Genomic DNA, 15,456 nt, shown 5'->3' with positions numbered 1-15,456 from the left:
TATTCTTCAATTTTATATATTAAAATAATATTTACAACACATTAAAATAATATATTAACTTCTCCCTGTCATCAACAACAACAACAATAACGGCACAACCACCATTGCCGCAACAACGGCCACCAACAACCACTGCTGCAACAACACCAATAGCCACCACCGGCACAAACTCACATCCACCAACACCAACTTATAAATAAATTAAAAAAAATCCACAACAACCCAAAAAATAACCACCAAATTTCTGTCACAACTAACCCACAACCCACCACATTCACAAACCTTAAAACTCATCCCAAATCAAACCAACCCAAAAGCAAAACCCACCACTACAGACTGATTGAGAGAATGGTGGGAGGTTCCGATGACGTGGTGGATGGCACGACAAGCTCGGCGATGTGGTGTGGCGTGGTGATAGTACTAAGCTCGGCGACATGGTGTGGCGTGGTGACAATACGAAGCTCGGCAACGTGGCGTGGCATGGTGATGGTACGAAGCTCGGTGGCGTGGTGTGGCATGGTGGTTAGTGGCGTGGTGAGATTGGCGGGGTGTGATGAGATTGGCGTGGTTGTGAAAGAGGGATAAAGAGGGCGATGAGAGAACCAGACAGAGAGAGAGATATGTGTTGCAGATAGAGAAAGAGATATGTGTTGGGAGGTGAGAGAAAAGGTAAATAAAATAAACAAAAAAAAAAAAATTGGCATTGATGTCCGCACCGTCTCATATTTGAGAGTGTATTATAGCCTCATGCCAAAATTTTTGAGATGTGAAATACTTGATGAAGACTGATTTTTGGTGTTTGGTGTGCCAAATGCGAAATATTTGGCATTTGGCACACCTAATGGTGATGTTCTTATAACTGTCAATTGTGATGTCACAAGGTATAACTGGTGAAGAAGAAATGGTAAGTTTATGTGTAAATGATAGACAATCATTCACAATTTGTCACGTCAGAGTTATAGTAAAGAAGTCGTGAAATAATTTGTGTTCCTAGAACCACTCTCTTACATTTTGTATTTGTCAAGTTAAAAGGTTAAAGGATATTATTTCTCAAAAACCAAAAAAAAAAAAAAAAGAAAAGAAAAGAAATAAAGGTTGAAGGAGACTAGAAGGAACTGTAAATGTCATACAAGATTATCATATAATATGACTTATGCATCCCTCGTTTGAATTTCATGACATGTCAATTTAGAGCCTATGTTGATAGAATCTTTTCCCAATGATCAATATACGTGGAATTTGAAGACAAACCATTAAAAAATCATACTTGTTGGGATCATATAATTTTTTATTAATCATAAATTGCAATTTACCTCCATGAGATCAGACTTAATTACACTTTACCTTTCTAGCTCTTAATGCAATACCTTTTTATACTTTAAAATAAATTGATACATTTTGGTAAATCAATCAATTGATTTCTTTATTCATAAAAAAAAATCAATTGATTTCATTCCTCGTTTATTTAACATTTTAGTTGCACACAATTTTTTCCTCGCCGTAATCATCATGGCATCCATTTAAAATATACTTAATTAATACATTTTGAATAAAGAGCTCAAGGAAAATGAAGAAAGAAAAAAAGTTTTATTCAACTAGGCATAAAAAAAAATGTTGACGTGGAATCACGTGATTGACTCACCAAAATACATCAACTTAATCCAAATTATGGTGTTTGTGTTAGTGTCATTACTTGCTCTACTTTATAAAAAGAATTATTGCTTAAATTCTCCACTGTTGCAATTATAGAATTGTAAAAAGTAGGTATAAGCAGTAACTTTTAAAAATCACCCTATTCATCACCAATTGCCTCATAGCTCAATTGTTACATTGCAGCGTTTTTAACAAAGATGCTTAAATTCTCTATTGTTACAATTATAGAATTATAAAAAGTAGGTATAAGTGGTAACTTTTAAAAATCACCCTATTAATCACCAATTGCCTCATAGCTCAATTGTCACATTGCAGCGTTTTTAACAAAGATGCCTAGAATTCAAATCTATATTAAAATTATAAAAGTAAAATAACAAATAAATAAAAATCACCCTATCCATCCATTAAGGGCTTCAAATATTAGGTCCATGCTATATTAAGAGTGATTCAAAAGGCCCATTAAAAAAACCATTGACGATCACATACCATGAGGTCCATAACTGGGCTAGATTGGAATCTAATATATTATTTTACTCTCTTTTTTTTTTTTCTTTTTTTCTTTTTCCTTCTTCTTCTCACAATAATACTTATTGTTTTTTGTTAGGACACACAATAATACAATATGACAACGAAATCTCATGTATCAGGACACATTTTTCGTTTGTCCCTATAGTAAGTTGGAATTTTGGATTTTAACTTTTAAGAGAGGTATTGTCGTTTTCCTTCTCATTCCAATAACTTTCCTATTAATATATGTCTAAATTATTCTTACAGTATCCAAAGTTTAGTTATATGGAATTCACATATTGTAATATATAGAGGATAATGTTGCAACTTGAAACCTTTACATAAAATAAAATTTGCCTCCCTACTTTTTGTGACAAAGGTTCCTGTTAATTGTGATGTTACTCATTATTTTCAAGTCAAGAAAGTCTACTATGGCCAATCGGACTTGAACACAGATCCCAACTCTCACTTTATTTCCTTCTCCAATCTCCACCGCCAGTACCTTTTTCTTTTTGCTGGGTCATAGATTACACAGACAAAAGGAAGATAAAGAAAACATGAGAAGAACCGCCATTTTCATTAGCCACCAAGAGAGGATGAGTACAAAAGAAGGGAAAAAGAGACTTCCCCACCACCACCTAAAGCGGAAAGAAGAACAATGAAGAATTTCCTTGGACTGGTGGAGCCTTCGTTGAGAATCTTCCCATGTGGTGATGTCTAATTAATTAATTACATGTACGATCCTTAAGTTAAGGTTTGAAATTTTAGGCGAGGTGTATATATCAAGGTTCAGGAAAATGTTGCGCTACAAAAAGGAGCGTTAAAGAAATGTAGAAATTTTATCTTGTTATACATCGAATTTATGCATTATGGGATCCACACATTACGAGTGAAGAAATTCATATATCGAATGTATGAGATATCTTCTTCAAACTGACAACATCTTCTTCAAACTGACAACTAGGTCGAGGCTGAATATGATCCCTTTCAAACCCGTTGATGACCAACATAAAGATTTTCCAGATAGGCTGCTATGTATAATTATTCATCACGTGTTAGAGGGGCAAAATTAAATGTCCTGTAGCTGGAGGAGTGGGGTATTCGAAGAGAACTAGAATGCCTTGTGTGCAAGCTAGCGAGACAAAATAATAGAGGGCCTAACATATAATAAAAACATGTAAGGCTTATATCAAGGACACGGAGAATCGAAGAAAGCCATGTTTGAGTCATTATAATATTTTGATTGGACAAAAAGAAAATAATCTTTATGTGATTTGAAGGGGGGGCCCCTACGTTTTCAAGTGCGATGAAGCGTCTGGAATATCCATTTGAGATTGTTCCTTGTGGATGTGATTACTGATTAAGATAAGAACCATTTTTATTTATGACTATTAATGAAGGCGAAGCAATATCAATGATTTCAAAAAGTAAATGGATTTTGTAGCCATTAACATCACTTCTAGTAAATCTATCAATAAGGCCAAACGGGCCGACGTGTTTTATTCCCTGTCATTTGATTGGTTTTGGAGTGACATTACTCGTACACCGTTTCAAAATCTTTGAGTTATCGAAGTTTTTAGTTTTTGGGATTCTCCCAAAAAAAAAAAAAATAGTTTTTAGGTCATGTTAATATGTATATTTAGAAAATTGTTAATAAATTATTTTAAGAAAATTTTGGTACCACTTTTATGAGGAATAGAAAAAACTGTAAAAGTATTAATTACTTTATATTACTACCGCACACTCTTAGTGCGATAGTTATATTACAAGTATAAGTTCTTACGAGATGTGAGGGGTAAGGACAGGAGTTCAAGTTTTCAAAATGGAGTTTCACATACGTATACACTTAGATTAGGTTAGAGTAAAATTTTTATCTTGTATAAAAAAAAATATTTTATTTCTTTTCCCATAAAAACTTTTCTAAAATTGTTTACTAAAACATGCCCTTAGGGCATCCATCTAGGGGTGGCAAAATTGGACATGATCCATGAACCCAACATGACACAATACGAAATTAGCAGGTTATGGGTTGAGATTTAATGAGTTTGTGTTATATTCAAATTGATACAACTGACCTATTTAATAAACAGGTTGGGTTAGTGTTCAACCATGGAACACGTTTGGCTCTTCTGACTTGTTTAATTAAATAAAATTTTACCAATATACCCTTTAAACCATCTGTATATAAACTTATTAGTTGTTATGATTTATTTTCTTTGACATATTATGATTGATTATTTGTGATATTGAGATATATTTTAGTTTTGAATGATTATTTATGATACAGTTATTTGTTAGTTCTAAATTTTATATTAAAAATATTTTATTTAATTTTTTTTTTCATTTTGATAAAATTTGATAAACAAGTCGACATGACTAACTCATTTAATAAATGGGTCATATTAAGGTTAAGAAATATTGAGCCGTTTAATAAACATGTCAGATTAATGTTAACTCATATGGTATAATACTCATGAATTAACACGACATGAACCCGACACGTGAACATGAATTACCATTTGTACATCCGACCATTAACTTTTTCCTTAATTTTTTACTAATTCTCGTCAAAGCTTGCCACTCATATCATATTTACCTATCAATAACAATTGAGTACTGTAAAATCATGATTTACTTGTAGGGTTGTGTGTAACAAAGTCAAACCAATAAAAATTTGTCACTTTGAGAAAATATCAATGACTCTAAGACTTATTGGTCATAAAAGAATATAGCGTGGTTAGCAGGAAACTCACTTGCGTAAGTATAACTGCTGTATAAGTGCAATAGATGCTTCATTTATTAAGAAAGAAAAAATGGTGCAACAAATGCTTCTAACTTTCATTAAAGAAAAAAAAAGGTGCAACTAGCTAAAGGTACGTCCAGGTACACCCAAGTAATGATTTATCATACAAGTTGTATCAGATTATCAGGAACTTTCTAAATGACTTTTATTATAAAGGACTATTTGCTACAATAAAAAATGAAAAAAAGTGGAAAAAAAAAAAAGAAATCTTGTAAAATATAAACAACTAACTAATCACTAAACTATAATAAAAAATTTGATTGGTGGGTCAGACAGCCAAGGTGTTTTATAGACTATTCTTGAAAGTTTTTACTTTGAAATAAAAAATAAAAAAACCATAGTCAAATAAATTAACACTAAACTATTGTACATCTGCATCAATTGGACAGTTGAATAAAATAGTTACAGAACTAAAGAGAATTTTGTCTTTATTTCAACCCTATTTGGTGAGATCTGATATGAAGGTTAATCTAAGCTTTAAACTATTAACTTACTGCTAATATAGAATAGTATAATCTACTGACTCATGATATGTGAATGTTGCTTAGTTTGTCTTTAGTGCAAACATGACCACGTGTGGGGGTTTAAGAACCTTGTATTTATTCTTGGCTTGTTTGTAATTGAAGCATTCTAATATAATGATTAACTATAGTGAAATCATACAATAAAAGGAATTAGAGATTAGTAAAAAGGGTCTTGAATAATATAATTAGATTTTGAATTTTCTTTGTGTTTGTTACACTTTATTAACTTTGGAACTACCACTTGTTATATATATGATTTTTATATTTGAAATTAGAGCATCTATGTTCCTACTCGCTATAAAGCATTGACTGTAACTACTACTATATGTGGTTTGATTATACAAACTATAATATAAAACCAAAATTAGTTCCACTTGATTAGATTAGATGCATGAATTTTTGTTAGTTTTGAAGCTAATTATAATTGAGTTTCAAAAATGCATGCACTTGTTTTGGTAATTGAGTTTAAGAGAAATGCCAGCAATTGTAGCATGGGCTTGGATCTATTCTGTGTTAAGCGGCGACAAGAGTGGATCAGAAACGATAAAAGCTAGCCATTAAGGCACATGCAATTATTTTTGGTGTTGAATATCTTCCAACAGTGTCTAAATGTCAACTTTGTAGATGATGATTAAAGTGTATATTAGCAAAGCATGTGGGCTCTGTTGTGTTGAATAAAATAGAAAATGGTAGGCAAGGATTGGGAAGTTAAATATTAGATTTAAATGATGAGCAAAAACTTCTATATTTTAGCCAAGTTGTAGGTCAGCTTTTTTAGGATGTAACTTTCTTTGCCTTTTGTTTTCAGATCTGTATTTTTCGTAGTTGCTTGCTTTGGATGCTTTCGGTTGATAGAAGTTGTATTCACATATCTAAAATACCATTTCTAGATGATATATTTCGGTTCACAAATCACAATCATATTATCTAGGATATACAAACAATTAATGACATGGACACAACACTAGACACGACAATAAATCAATCTACTATTAAAAAATTAGGACACGAATAGTAAGGATATCACAATTAATTAATTAAATATATATATATATATATAGATATATTTTATTAGATGATGATTAAAGTGTATATTAGCAAAGCATGTGGGCTCTGTTGTGTTGAATAAAATAGAAAATGGTAGGCAAGGATTGGGAAGTTAAATATTAGATTTAAATGATGAGCAAAAACTTCTATATTTTAGCCAAGTTGTAGGTCAGCTTTTTTAGGATGTAACTTTCTTTGCCTTTTGCTTTCAGATCTGTATTTTTCGTAGTTGCTTGCTTTGGATGCTTTCGGGTGATAAAAGTTGCATTCACATATCTAAAATGCCATTTCTAGATGATATATTTCGGTTCACAAATCACAATCATATTATCTATGATTCATGGATATACAAACAATTAATGACATGGACACAACACTAGACACGACAATAAATCGATTTATTATTGAAAAATTAGGACACGAATAGTAAGAATATCACAATTAATTAATTAAATATATATACATATATAGATATATTTTATGTTTATTTATTATTTTTAAAAATAAATAACAACTATCAAAATCTTTAAAATTTAATCTAAAATTAAAGAAAATTTTTCAATAATTTTTTTTCTTCCAACATAATAAGAATTGAGAATACGTGTACAAAATTGTCAACGACATAACAAATACGGACACATCAACAATTTTGAGGGGTCCGTACTTATTAGTATTTCATGTTGACAAGTAATGGTTTAGAAGTGACATTTTTCAATGGCTTGCAATCTTTGAAAATTAAAGGAATTATTTTTTTACTAAAATGAGGTTTTTTTTCTTCTAACATAATGAGAACACAGCTGTAATAAAAGTATAATTAAATAGGGACACATCAGAAAATTTTTGAGGTGTCGGTACTTGTTAGTATTTCATGTTGACAAGTAATGGTTTAGAAGTGGGAATTTTTCAACGGCTTGCAATAATAATATTATCTAGAAGTAGTACTGACTGACACTGTGCATATAGCAACACATATAGAATTTTTCAACTCTCTCACGTCTCCAGAGGAATATTAGGTCATGCAAGTAGTCAAACTTCACGAGAACGAGATAGAAGTAGACCAAAGGTGCCTCTTGGGTTTATTTTTTTTGTCAATTGGTGATTGGTCTTAATCCATGCAGCCTAACTCCAAGCATTGCTGCACCTTATTCTTCGCATCTTACTTTACACTATATTTTTGTTTCTTCTATTCAGCTCACTCGTGCTGCTTGTTTTTTTAAAACCTGTGGGCGAAACATAACCCCCCCCAATCCCATTTCTCCGCCGAAAAAAATAAAATAAAATAATAATAATAAAGTAATATTAATAGATCAATTGGTAAAGTTTCTTACGGTTATATAAGATATTTAAGATTCAATCACCTTCTACACCAAAAACTGATTAGTATTTTAGTCTGATGATAAAGAGTTATCTTCAGGAACGAATGTCATACGTTAAAACTCTCTAAAAAAAATTTAGTGAGTTTGAGAATCAATAAGTTTCTAAAAACAAAAATGCAAAACATACCCTTTGAGATTCTTCCGAAATCATTTCACTTTTCTAATTTTGTTTTCGTTTATTTCAGTATTTTAAATTTCAAGTTTATTCCTCACTATCAACTTTCGTTAAGTTTTTTTTTTTAATAAAAAATTTAGAAAATATTTTTCAATCAATAATTGGATTTAAAAATTTTAAAAATTTGAAGAAAAAAATACAAAATTGGACAATTAACCCTAACATATAACAAAAGTTCATGAAGATGTCTTAATTGAATAAACTTGAATTTAGAGGACTAAAATAAACAAAAACAAAAAAGTATTTTTGTTAAAATATAGAGGGAAAATTTTGCATTTTAGCAACAACAAAAAAAAAAAAAAAAATTGAGGATTAATAATAACTTGTCAACTCAACAGTTATAAAATTATTATGAAAATTTTTGTGTCTATAGTATTACTTTAGGATTATTGACCAAATAAAGAGTTAAAAGCATTTTAAAAAAGAGGGGAAGTCAACTAAACTACAAGATTAACCATCCATTTGGTACTCCAATGATACTTCTTTTCTACTTGAAGTTGAAGGTTTAGTTTTAACTTTTCACCCTTTAACTAGTCACGGACTCGCATGTTGCACGTAATTATTTTTAAGAGTGGTCTTATTATTATTATTATTTTATAATTTGAACTAATTTAATGAAAAGTAATGCATTTCATAATCATATTTATATCAAAATAACTTTTTTTATTATTGTAGAATTTTTTTATTTAAATTTTGAAATATTAATTCTACCATAGTCGGTTAACTAATTTTTACATCTCTAAATCAATTAAACACGTTTTGCATGTTACATGTAAACTTTCTTTTCCATAAGGATTGAAATAAATGTGGGAAATATTTTTTTCTATAGAAGTTAAAAATTAATATTCTTATACCTTGTCTTGATGTTTCCTAAAAATTAAATTTGGCAATTCTCTTTTAATAATTGTGAAAATTTCAAGCAATAATTCAGAAGCTAATTCATGTTACATGTTCATGCTTTGATTGTGTAATTTATATAGAGGGAAAATTTTGCATTTTAGCAAAAAAAAAAAAAAAAAAAAAATTGAGGATTAATAATAACTTGTCAACTCAACAGTTATAAAATTATTATGAAAATTTTTGTGTCTATAGTATTACTTTAGGATTATTGACCAAATAAAGAGTTAAAAGCATTTTAAAAAAGAGGGGAAGTCAACTAAACTACAAGATTAACCATCCATTTGGTACTCCAATGATACTTCTTTTCTACTTGAAGTTGAAGGTTTAGTTTTAACTTTTCACCCTTTAACTAGTCACGGACTCGCATGTTGCATGTAATTATTTTTAAGAGTGGTCTTATTATTATTATTGTTTTATAATTTGAACTAATTTAATGAAAAGTAATGCATTTCATAATCATATTTATATCAAAATAATTTTTTTTTATTATTGTAGAATTTTTTTATTTAAATTTTGAAATATTAATTCTACCATAGTCGGTTAACTAATTTTTACATCTCTAAATCAATTAAACACGTTTTGCATGTTACATGTAAACTTTCTTTTCCATAAGGATTGAAATAAATGTGGGAAATATTTTTTTCTATAGAAGTTAAAAATTAATATACTTATACCTTGTCTTGATGTTTCCTAAAAATTAAATTTGGCAATTCTCTTTTAATAATTGTGAAAATTTCAAGCAATAATTCAGAAGCTAATTCATGTTACATGTTCATGCTTTGATTGTGTAATTGTATATTGATTTGGGTTGTAATTTATAAGTTGTTTAGGATATTAGATATAGTGTTGTGTGTGATTTATAGGGTAGTGACGGTTGTAGTTATTAACAATTGGTTTTTCATTGTCTTTTAAGTTAATAAAAATCTTATACATTTTTTTTTTCAAAAAAACCTTTGCATATATATATTTTTTTAACGTGAATCTTTACATATACCTTAATAAGTAAAATCTTTACATTTCATTTCCTTAGATGCATAAAAAAAATAAAAATAAAAAGACATCTATTCCATAATAAGAGTGGTTAATTAGTTTTTTCATTATCTCATTTGTAACGTTTCTTATTATTATCATATTTTACTGACTGAAGATTTTCATAATAGAGGCATTAAATGAGATGTAAAATCTTAAAACCTTTCATTAGATTTTCAAAAGTTGTGGTGTGTGAAGAATATAAGTGTAGGGATATAAGCCCAGAATCATATATTGGGCTTTGGGCCTTATCCTAGGACGTTATCATGTCCAAGGAGGGACTAATAGTTAAGAGGGATTCTAGTTTGGAGCCTGATGAGTAAGAAAGGAGAAGAAGGTGATTCGAGGAGAAATTACTCCTCGGCCATAACATATATAGCCCAGACATGCATCCTAACGACGAAAGTGACCTCCATGAAAGCCTTAGTGTTAATGGCATGCCTCATGAACACACAAATAGAAAGGGAAAATATCTAAGGAAAGGCTGCTACCCCTGCATTAAATGCATTGCAGCAACTTTTTTGGCCGCATTTATGTGGAGAAGACTCCTGAACAGTACTTTCTTGGCTACCGCAACTAACAGAGAGCCAGAAGGGGTGTTTGATCGGACGGGCACTCGAGTTGTAGTGAGAACGATTGACAGATGGAGGACCAAGATCATCAGGAAATGGATATATAATGTAAAAGACCCCTGAAGGAAAGGAGATTGGAGAAATAGAAAAAAGAACACTGTAGCAACCAGAGCTGCACTTGTAATCAGTTCCATTAATCTATACAAATATTTGCCTCCTCGGATAATACATTCACCCAATCTTATGCATTTTGTTATTACATGATTGTCTTTTAAACCCATCCTAGCCGTTATGAAATTCACTAGAATCTAGTTCTTTGACCCACTTTCTACAAATTTATTGTACTGAGCTCATTGACCCACGATCCCATACATATTGGGCTTGGGCTGTAAACCGTGACCCTACAATAAGCATTTAAGGAAAATTTTTATTATTATTTATAAATAATGTTAAATGAAATGTCAAAAAAGGGATTTCAAAATTTTTCATCTTTATTTCTTATATATTTCTATTATTACTGAAGAACATCTTCCTTTTAGTTTTGATAATAAATATGGTTTTCTAGATTAGAGTTTGATTAGTTTTAAGTTTAAATTTTGTATGATTGTATTTAATTGTTGATTATATAATTTAATTAAGTGAATTTAACGATTTATTTAATTGCACTGTAAAGTTTTTAATGACATTCGTAAGGTTATCTTTAATTAATTTTTTACTCCTTCAGCTATCAGACTCTTTGTTTTCCAATTAATGGTTACTAATTAATATATTTAATTGACATTTGATTTCTTTTACAAATCTCTCTCTCTCTCTCTCTCTCTCTCTCTCTTCGTTAACATTCTATTTTTTTCCCAAATTTGATGATAATTCTAATGTACTAAATATGCATTGTAACATTTTTTTCTTCATTCCATTTTGTTGCTATGAAGTTAGTATATCCATAACTATTAGTTTGTTTTATGATATGTTTGGTTTGATATTTTTATTATAAATTTAGTGTTCTAAAATAGCATATGTTTTGTACTCTATTTTTCTATTGATGCATTGTAACGTTTTATGGGAAGACTTTATAAGAAATTTTATTTATATATTTAAATTTAAGTAAAATATTATATTTTTAATTTTTTAAATAAAAAAGATAGAAAATATAAATAATTTAATAATATGTAGGATGTGGTTGAATTTAAATTTTGAATAAAATAAGATGAAAAGAAAACTAGTAAAAATGAAATGTATAGCAATAAACACCAAATCATTTTAGCTATACTATGTAATAGAATAACATTATATTCTTATATACTATAATTATAATGTAATAGAATAACATTTAACAATCAAAGATAATAAAAAAGATAACAACTTAAAATACAAAAATAAATTGTATCAACCCAAAGTAGAATTCTGAAGAAAACAAAAATTCATCAACCTAAAGTAGAGATGCAAGAACAATAAATAAATAAATAAATAATCAACCAAAATAAAAGTAAATTTTTTGATGTCCTTCGTAATTGCTATGAAGTTAGTATATCCATAACTATTAGTTTGTTTTATGATATGTTTGGTTTGATATTTTTATTATAAATTTAGTGTTCTAAAATAGCATATGTTTTGTACTCTATTTTTCTATTGATGCATTGTAACGTTTTATGGGAAGACTTTATAAGAAATTTTATTTATATATTTAAATTTAAGTAAAATATTATATTTTTAATTTTTTAAATAAAAAAGATAGAAAATATAAATAATTTAATAATATGTAGGATGTGGTTGAATTTAAATTTTGAATAAAATAAGATGAAAAGAAAACTAGTAAAAATGAAATGTATAGCAATAAACACCAAATCATTTTAGCTATACTATGTAATAGAATAACATTATATTCTTATATACTATAATTATAATGTAATAGAATAACATTTAACAATCAAAGATAATAAAAAAGATAACAACTTAAAATACAAAAATAAATTGTATCAACCCAAAGTAGAATTCTGAAGAAAACAAAAATTCATCAACCTAAAGTAGAGATGCAAGAACAATAAATAAATAAATAAATAATCAACCAAAATAAAAGTAAATTTTTTGATGTCCTTCGTAAAGTTATCTCTATTTTATTCTTTACTCCTCTCGTTAGTCTCTTTGTTTTCTAATTAATGGTTATAAATTGATGTTTGATTTCTTTTTCTTTTTTTCTTTCTCCATCTACACTTTATTACCCATAAATCTCTCTCTCTCTCTCTCTCTCTCTCTCTCTCTCTCCCCGTTGGCATCTTATTGTTTTTCCAAATTTGATGATAATTCTAATGTACTAAATATATACTGTAACGTTTATTTTTATTTATTTTTTCACTTTGTTTGCTTCCATTAAGTTAGTATATCTATAACTATTTTTTTTTCATATTATGTTTGGTTTCATATTCTATTATTATTATTATTATTTTTTAATTTAGTGTTTCTAAATTGTTATTTGTTTTGTATGTAATTGTAGAATGTGTAAAAATGTGTCCTATATTTGAAGAAGAGAAAAAAAAAATGGAGCATAAACCATATGTTCATGCAAGCTGTTGGCAGCATTATGTAAGCTATGCTATGTACTAGTTCTGATCTTTATTTTTTTGCCTTCTCATGAGTAGATTTTTTTTTTTTTGGAATAGTTCTCATGAGTAGATTTCAAAGTAATCCAAGTGAGGTATGTGGAACAACTGTTAAAATAATTTTAAAATATATTGTAGGAACAAGTCATAAGTTGACCTATAATAGGAAAATTTTGAAAATTATTGGATGTTTTAATACTAATTTTTTTGGTGACATTGATATAGGAAATGTCATCATGTTATATATAATTATCATATATAGCAGATTGTAATTGATTGTTATTTTTACATAATTACACCACTTACAGTTTGTCACATCAAAGCTGTGGCACAAAAATGTGTAGTTCTAGAATTTTTTTATTATATATCCGTCCTTAGAGGAGGGGCTATTTTTTGGTGTTAAAAAAAAAAAAAAAGTTGTGTAACTAAAAGTGTTATGGAATCAAAGTATAATATTATATGTAATATAGTATTAGAGAGCCTATCTCGATAAAATGTTTTCTTAAAACTTTAAAATTAAAAGAAATACCAAACAAGCCTATAAAAATCATGTCTGATAACCAAGCTGTTATTTGTACCATTAAAATTGTGAGCTTGGTACAATAGGGAAACATATTGATCGTCTGTAGTCTGTACTATTATCTATTTGATATGGTCTTGAAAATGATATTTTATAGATTATATATCATCTAATGAGTGTAGGATTCGTTGACAAAAGCAACAATTACAAGAATTTTCAAGGAACATGTCCATATACTGTAAGTGTTTTTGAATGGTGAATGTACACTTCAATTTAATTGGCCAAGTGGGAGATGTTGAATTGTGTGGCCAAATAGCGGTCTATGTTTACAGCTATTAAAGAAAAATTATTTTTGATAGAACACCTTGCAAAATATTGTATATAATTTAGTGGATTATAAATAAAATAAATAGGCATAATGGGGATTGCATGTTTGGCCATAAATATTAGCTATGTGGGGTTTGATTTGGCCAAATATATAGTTGAGATTTTCAAAAATTGAGTTATGAGTGAGGGCAATGAGGTCAGGGTTGTAAGCGAGCTAAACTTTGTTGAATATTGAATGTTCGAGCTTGGCTTGACAATAAAAGTAAAATTTTTAAGATTGACTTCAGCTTAAACTAAACCTACAAACAATTTTTGAACTCAAGTTTGGCAAAAAGTCTAAAAACTTAAACTTGGCTTGTTTTGGCTTGATTCTTTAGTTAAGTTAGTCAAGCTTGAATTTAATATCCAAGCTCAACTGAAGATCAAATACAAGTACATTATCAATCCCATTTGATTTGGGCGAGTGGTCCCAACTTCTAATTTGTTAAAGGTTTCGTTAAAAAAAAAAAAAAAAAAAAAAACATTACTACCCAGATACCATTAACTTCCTACCACTCTCATTCGTCTAGCTGTGAATAATAAATATTTGTTGTTTTATTAGAAAAGTCCTATGATTGAGGAGAAGAAAAGATTGGTGCAGATGGAGAATGAGCAGTCGAGAGAAGGAAGAACTTGAGACTGTCAGAGAATATGAATGTGTCAGGTTGAAATGGAAATGGGGTTTGTAAAGAAGAGAATGATTTTTTTTTTTTCCTGAAAAAATCTTCTATCTTTAGGAAGTTTTCGTGTAAAATAATGGTATTCCACCAACAGTTAAAAAATAAAACGATGTAAATAACATGTTCAACCAATCCAACCCACTATAGATGGTTTAAACTCACAATTGTTAATTATTTCATGCTCGGTCATTACGAGCTACTTTTTTTTTTCATATATTTTGGTTAATGTGATGATTAATTTAAACCAAAACAGTTAAACAGATACAACTGTCCCCATTTGTAACCTCGTTGTGGAGTCGTACTTATCCACAAATAATTTTTTCTCAATAATTATTTGCTCGTTAACTCACCGACTTCTTCTGATTGATACATAAATAATCACATGGAATCAATGATAGAAAAATTCGCCAGTTGTTTACCTAGGTACGAAATGTTTAACAAAAATAAATGTCACATGCAAAAACATTAATAAATCAAAGCTGATAGAGAAATGCTGAAATGGGACAAGTAGCTTGGTATTATTATAGGTCAAAAAAATGAAAAACGAGACAGATATTATTGAATTTTGTGCAAATGGTAAAGGAGAAGTTCAAATGGTCAGAGAAATTTAAAAATAAAGATGAGTGGAAAATATTAAGAAACTATCCCACCATTTTGGGAAAATGTTTTAAGATTTAGGAGTAGAAATGGGAACATTAATGTATTTTTTT

Source organism: Quercus suber, unplaced genomic scaffold (genome assembly GCF_002906115.3).
Source record: "Quercus suber isolate HL8 unplaced genomic scaffold, Cork oak 2.0 scaffold_3B, whole genome shotgun sequence".
NCBI classification, from domain to species: Eukaryota; Viridiplantae; Streptophyta; class Magnoliopsida; order Fagales; family Fagaceae; genus Quercus; species Quercus suber.
This window is presented reverse-complemented; position numbering follows the sequence as displayed.